Source organism: Microtus oregoni, unplaced genomic scaffold (genome assembly GCF_018167655.1).
Source record: "Microtus oregoni isolate MIOR12 unplaced genomic scaffold, Mior012 000052F_000, whole genome shotgun sequence".
NCBI lineage: Eukaryota > Metazoa > Chordata > Mammalia > Rodentia > Cricetidae > Microtus > Microtus oregoni.
In genome coordinates this window covers 1,412,780-1,420,870 of record NW_024543812.1, presented here as the reverse complement: position 1 = coordinate 1,420,870, position 8,091 = coordinate 1,412,780, and positions in this window count along the sequence as shown.

Sequence of the window (8,091 nt, the reverse complement as noted above, 5' to 3'; positions counted from 1 at the left end):
AGATTCTTACAATGAAGAAAAGAACATGACATCTTGAAGAATAATCAATTATGTGAACAGTTTCACTGCCTGCTATACCATGGATTATGCTTTCATTTTTCATATTAATGTTCTTTATGTTTTTCAATTAGTCACAGCAAATTACCTGTCCTTCGCCTTGGCAAGAACAACTCAATGGGTCTCCATGGAGTATTTCCCAAAAATCTGTCTGGCAAATTCTTTCTTGAATTCTCCTTCAGGCATTAACAAGTAATTCTTTTGAATGAACAAATGTTTTCCATTTGACACCATCTTATTCATGTAGGAAATTACCTACTGAAAAAGAAGTGTGAAGAATTTTCCTTTTGTGGCAATGGTGCAATGCAAACTATAATTTTAGATTAAACAGAAAGAATTGAACATTCAAAAAAATTTAAATGCCTTCAGTATGTCTTACTTATTCTAACACAGTCAGATTGTGTCATGGAGCATAGCAAAGAGCAACTATTTAGATTTCTATTTCTTTTTGTTTTGCTCTGCCTAGTCTTGGAGAATACCTAATTAGTCACCATAACCAGCAAGTCCCTACCCCATCCCCTAGAATGTGAGATTTTCTAGGAGAGGAATGTTATCTGCATCATAACTGAATCTCTAGTTCTTAAGTAGCATTCTGCATGGCAAAAGTGGGTACTTATTGGTTAACGAATGAATGAAGTCGTTGCCTCTGAAAAACAGATAAATCCTTGTTTTATATATACCCTAATCCTACAAATTATGCTTTGTTTGTGATCCAATAAAAACATTGTGCATTTTACTTTCTCAAAATTCTATGTAAAGAAACCACACTAAGACTCCACGCTGGAACCAAGCCATGCTAAGCATTATCTTTCCAAAGGCCTTCTAGGCACTTGCTTTGAGACTATTTTTCTAGGAGCTATCACTTCCATCTTATTTGATGTGTACCAAGGACCATACCATAAATAAGCTCCCACAACTGAGATAGAATCTCTTGTGACCAAACAATACTTCCAGTGCTGGTACTGGGTTACATCCCATTGAGCTGTGGGCCAAAGGGGGTCCTATGGAAATTCCCAAATAACCAAGACTTTCCGTAGCTCTCCAAAGACTGAGAGCAAGGGCCCATTGCTGAACTCTATACCCACACAGCTCATTGGATATAGGGAGGTTGAGCTGGTGCTTATGTAGACTCTTCACCCTTAGTTCTATGGTCTTTGGTGTAGGAAGGTACCCTGCAGGTTTCCAAAAGAGAATCATAAACACCAACTCAGCCACAAAATCTTTGACCAACAATTCTGCTCTGCCTGAAAATTATGCTAGGGTAATGGTGGCACAACGCTTGTGAGAGTAATTAACCATTGTCTGTTTTGACTTAAGGCCCACTCCATGAGATGGAATGCGCACCTGACACTGTTTGGGTGGCCAAGAACCAGAGACTAGATGACTCAGAAACCTAAGATAAAATCAAATACTACCATTCTTTAAGAAAGTATTGATAAAATGACTCCCACTGAGACTCTGCTCTGCTCATAGATCAGGGCTTTATTCAGCATCATCAGAGAAGCTTCCTCCTGCAGCAGATGGAAATAAATTCAGAGAACCACAGCCAGACATTACACATAGAGAGAGAGAGACCATGTAACACACAACTCTAAATGACACGTCTCCATCAAATCCCTCCGCTAAGAGTTCAAGGAACACATAGAAAAAAGAGGCAGAAAAAGTGTAAGAACTAGAGGGGATAAAGGACACCAGCAAAACCAGGTCATCTAAGTCAACTGAACAAAGGTCACATGAACTCACAGAGACTGAAGAGGCAAGCACAGGACCTGCAGAGGTCTGCACTGGGTTCTATGACTATGTATTACAATTTTCAGATTAGTCTTTTTACAGGGACTCCCGAGTGTGAGAACAAGTGTGTCTCTGATTCTTGGGCCTCACCTTGGGACTTCTTTCCTTCTCTTGGTTTGCCTTGCTTGTCCAACTTCGATGTTATCTTTTTATTGTTGTTTATTGTTTGTTATATTTTATTTTGTTCTATTTTGTTGACATCTCATTTAAGCCTGTTCTTTTCTAATGAGAGACAGAAAGGGAGTGGATCCAGAGGCTGTGGAGGTGTGACTGGGAGTAATCCCAGTATGTTATATGAGAAAAAAATTGATTTTCAATGAAAGGGAGAAACATCTCTCTCAAACACTATCAAAATAGTGTCTCAGAGTCCAAGTGAATTGTTTCCAAATGTTGATAAAATCTTTTAAAAGATTTAATTTCTTCCTCAATAATTTGGTCTTGATTTATTTTGCATTTGATTGATTGGTTGGTTGGTTTGGGTGAGTTGCAATAAAACTAAAACCCAAGTCTTGTATACAGTTATATTTCTGTTATCCAGCGAAGGGTAATGTGAATTTCATTACATTCAGACTTTCTTTTTTATAACTGTGGGGAGGTAGAGCGAGGGCTTTTGTGGACTCTTTGAGTTTCTTTGAATAACTCCAATTTATTATGAAATCAGTATCTCTATTTTGTAATTTCTCTTTGCTATTAATTATAATTATTGCCACCACTAACATAGAAACCTATAAAAATGTTTTGATTAGTTCAAACTTCAAAGTAGTAAAGCCAAACCAATGACATAAAAACAGATTTGGAAAATACTCCTATTTTTATGGATTATACAAATAAATGAATGTAAGCATTATTTATAAAATTTATAATCATTTGACTACAGATACATATAAGGTACAAAATGGAAAAATAGCTTAAAAGGTTTTGAATTCCAGAAAAGGCTTTTTCTGGTACTTCTGATGGAAAGAGAACACTATTGAATAGATAGAAATAGTTGGACAGGTCACCTGGTCCTCTGTTTGAATTCAGTGTACGATCAACCAAACATCCTTTTTTCTTTTCTTTTCCTGTAGCATTCCATAAGAATCCAAAGAGCTACTTATCTCTCAGTTCCTATTCTGGGTAATTATCACAAGAAGCAAAATGTTCTTTCATGACTAAACAATCTCTCTCTTATGTTTTTCCTTTTCTTGAAAATAGATTCTTTTCTAATACAATATATGCTGCTTAGTTTCCTCTCACTCCTGTTTTCATGTAAATGTGGTTCCTTATATTGTAATAAAAAGGACATATATTTTCCATGTTCCTTTTTTAAAAGTAATTCTTATGCCTATAAAACTAATAAATGGCTTCAATCTTTCAGAATTTACAGATTAAACAAAATCTAATTCATATAATTCTAGGTTGCTTTATTTTTTCTTCCTTTTTTCCTTTGCTTCTTTACTTTTTAAATTGGAATATGAAGTATTAGACTCATTTATGGCATTTCAAACAAAATTTATTTTTGTTGATTCTCCTCTCTCCCGGTCTTCACTATCTCCTTCTACCCTGGTGCCTGAGCCAAGTCTCCTTTTAGCTTTATGTCATCTCTTTTGTCCTTCACACTCTTCCTCAAACCACTTCCCCTATTCTAGGTATCCTTTCTAGGTTCATACCCTATATCCACACTCAAACTAATTTATGTGCATACATGCATATATTAAAAGCTAAGATCTGTATATGTGGGTCACCTGGCAATACTTGCCATATCCGTCAACATTTCTGTAAATGGCTTTTCTTTTTTTTTTAAGATTTATTTATTATGTATACAATGCTCCTCCTGCATGTACACCTCTATGCCAGAAGAGGGCACCAGACCTCATTACAGATGGTTATGAGCCATTATGTGGTTGCTAGGAATTGAACTCAGGACCTCTGAAAGAACAGTCAGTATTCTTAACCTCTGAGCCATCTCTCCATCCCATGGCTTTTCTTTACAGTTAAGGAAAATTCCATTGTGTGTGAACTATACTTTTATTCTCCATTCGTCTATCGATGGGCATTTAGGTTGGTTCTAAGTCATGGTTATTGGGAATAGAGCAATAAACACGAATGTTCAAGTATCACTGGGTTCGGCTACAAAGTCCTTTTGACATTTGTTCAAAGGTGGCCTAGCCAGGTCAAATGGTAGCTTTTGTTTTATTTTATTTTATTTTTTGTGAAACGTCATACTCACTTTCATAATAGTGGTACTAGTTTATATTACTACCAGCATTAAATAAGGATTTCTTCTCACACACCCTAATCTGCATCTGTTATCATCAGTTTTCTTCACTATAGCCATTCTGAGTGGGATGAGATAATATATAAAAGTAGCTTTAATTTGAACTATTTTCAAAATACTGCCATTTGTGGTTATTCTTTTCAAAACTGCTAGAAGCAAACACAAAAAATATACTTTGAGAAATATGTGTAGATAAGAACTTCCTGAATAGAACTTTAATAGCACAGGAAATAGCTCTAAGAATTTACAAATAGGACTCCATGAAATTAAAAGGTTTATGCACAGAAAAGCAATCTACAAACAGAATGAATATACAGCATACAGAATGGAAGAATACCTTTACCAGCTATACTTCAAACATGGTGTAAGAGATCCTTCTGTTTATCTGTTGCTTTCATTGGTTAATGAATAAAGAAACTGCCTTCGCATTTTGATAGGGCAGAACTTAGGTAGGTGGGGAAAACAGAACTGAATTCGGGGAGGAAGAAGGACAGAGTTAGAGAAGGGTGCCGGTTAGAATCTCTGGTAAGCTACTGCCACATGGCGATACACAGATTAATGGAGATGGGTTAAATATGTAAGAGTTATCCAACAAGAAGTTAGAATTAATGGCCAAGCAGTATTTTAATAAATACAGTTATTGTGTGGTTATTTTGGATGTAAGCTAGCTGGGCAGCTGGGATGAACTAGCAGGCCCTCCTTGCAACAGAGACAAGGTACTAATTTATAGAATTTATAAAGAACTGCAAAAATTAAACACTCAAAAATGAAATCAAAATCAATAAATGGGCTTTTGAAAAGGTTTATCTTTCTTAATTTGCCTTAGCAATCAAAATATAACATTGTAGATTTTACAATCTCTGTTATTGGTCCTCAGATCTAGTGTAAATTTTTTAAAAAAGGTATTCCACCCACAGAATCATATAATATCCCCAGTTTTTCCAAGGTGATTGCTGAGAAAATTATCCAAACAAACAAATATACAATTGAAATGTGAAAAGAGAGTGATTGGGCTTATATGTGTGCATTTCATCAAAGGTTACAGCTAGGTATCCACAAATTTTGTAGTATTAACACTGAAGAAGGCAACTAAAATGTGAATGGTAAGAACTTAAGGGCTGTTAATACAGAAATATCAATTTGGTGGCAAAAATACATTGAGTTTCTAAATCCCTAGACAATAAAAATGACTTTCTGACAAAATTCTTACCAGACAAAATTCTTATTTGACAGATTGAGACATAAGATGAAGTTATGAAGTAGAAAATAGACATTTTTTTAATTGTTAATATTTCCTGTTGGAGAAATCTTTCTTATTTATTCACTCATTCATTCATTACAACTCCTTTTTGAGATTGTGTTTCATGAAGTTCAGGCCAGCCTTGAACTCCTTAGGTATCCAATGTTGGACTTTGACTCTTCATCCTTCTGCTTCTGCTTGCCAAGTGCTGACTGACTAGTCTCTAAACCACTTGTATTCCATAGTAAACACTTCTTGCTTAGAGTGGAACCCCAGTATAAAATTCTTCTTTCTCAGAGGATGGTCTCGGCATGTAGAAGTTATTAGGTACTAGTGGTCATGTTCATATTGTGGGATTATAGTTCCCTAGCCATACATATTAACCTAGGGGTGACCCCAGAAATCAAAAAGTGAACCATTTTTTTATATCTGGAATTTAAAATATGGAATGGAAAGCAAAACATAGTGGTACATGCCTTTAATCCCAGCACTTGGAAGGCAGAGGCCAGTCTGATCTACACTGGGAGTTCCAGGGTAGCCAGAGGTACATAGTGAGACCCTATCTCGAAAATACTGTAACAACAACAACAACAATAATAAAATATGGAAATGGAAAGGCTATGAGAATTGACTATGAATCCTGAGTTTTGTGTCAATCTGGAGTTGAGTGATAATAAAACTACATTCTATATTCCTTTGTTTCCATTTTTAATTTCCAAACTGAAAATGCATGTGCTAGCTGTACTGTCTTTACATTTAGGAAGACAAAACCTCACTACCTATGTCGTTGTGTTGCAAAGAAGCTAGTTCAATGACTTTCCTTTCACTCCAAAGCACTTCTGGTTAGACAAGTTATTAACATAAACTATGTTAATCATATGGGATTTAAAGGCCACATGCCATATTGGATTTAAGGGACACAAATATGTGTTAAGAGACATCATTTTTCAAATCAAACAGAATATTTATACCCCTTCACTGTTGGTTGGTATACCATGAGAATCATCCAATATTAAAATAATAGAATTCTTTAAACCATTTGAACAAATACTGACAGGAAAAAAAAAACAATGTATTTTGAAATCAGGGTCATGTGCTGTTTCCAACCTTTATAGTATAAAAGAAAATAGTTTTTCTTTTGGTTTTGATGGAATAAATTTCCAAGAGTATTGCAAAAACATATTGTGCCTGTACCTATATCCAAATATTAGTTCAAGAAACAACTGCTGAGTATCTACTATGTGACAGCAACTATTACAGGTAAAGACAGGAACATGTGTTGTTGGGTGAAATTACAAGTCCCTGGTTAATTACAATAGTACTCAGAGAATGGCCATCACAATAGATGTACAAAGAGAGAAACTGTTTAATATGTGACTTGAAAAATGATTCTTTCTGTGTAAAGTAAATAAATTTTATGATGATAAAGAAGTATGCATGGGAATCAGGAAACAAGATAAGGAAGGATTGTTAGTAAATGAGCGCATAGAAGAATTTGGATTGAATTTAGAGAGTTTAACACGTTCAACTGAGTACTGATAAATGTTCATAAAGGACCTATTTGGTGTGGAACACTTTGAGTACAAAGATTGAGAACCATGATAGTGGTGAATAATTTTAAATCATGATTATTAAGAATCATTGTTTCCCAAGAACTCATAAGCTAGTAGATGGGAAGTGACTGGAAAGACCCAAGTAACAGAAACATAGAACTTTAGATAAATGCAATAACAAAAATCAGATACAGAAAAAGGAGAGAGGAGAGAGGAGAAAGAGAGAGAGAGAGAGAGAGAGAGAGAGAGAGAGAGAGAGAGAGAGAGAGAGAGAGAGAGAGAGAGAGAGAGAGATTAACTCTGGGGACTATGTGAATGTGTATTGGTGAGGATGTACAGTAAGAAAGGCCCAATAGGCTTATCATGGGCCATTTGAGCAGCATTTGGATTGTAGGCGTTCATCAAACTTGAATGTGCATAAGTATAAAGCTTTGTAGCAGTATAGTTGGTCCAGAAAACTTCCTGCAATTGAGCATTACTGGACCAAGAGGAAACAGTAATAAAAGAAAGCACACAAGCTGACAGGAGTCAGGTTCCAGAAAACCAAAGAAGCTGCCATAAAGCAATTTGGATTTAAATGTAAGAGTAATTTAAAATTTTCAAGTAGAGATAGATTCAGTGATGACAGTTGGAGTGTGTCTGGGTTAATTTTAGACTTGGGAAGACTGGATTATATGCGATTGTTGCTTGTAGAATTATCATATTTTAGATGGGACATTCAACACTATTGACTGAGAGTGTTAGAATATTTGATTCATGATTAATATATTGTTCTCATTACAAATAAACAAAGAGGTAATTATGAGAGTGGGCTGTGACACCAACTTAGATGTAGAATCATAATGACCTAGTTTGCCTAAGTATCCCAGTGCTATTTACCTTTCTCTGATTAAAGTCAGATTTGGTTTGAAATGGCTGAATCTACAGGTAGAGAAAATGGAGACTTCAGATGCTGGAAAACAAAGTTTAGAGAATTAGAGAGCCAGGCATGAGGCTCCTAGGATGGATGAAAGTATTACACAGCCGGGATAGGGGCCCAGCTGTGGAGCTGTGATGGCACAGTATGAATTTTCAACTGTTTCCAGCTTTGAAAGATTCATTCTCCAGGAAAAAAAAAAGCTATTAAGCACAAAATCCCCAGTTAATTCGCCATGTTTTTTTATATAATTCAATAGATCAGCACTAACAACTAG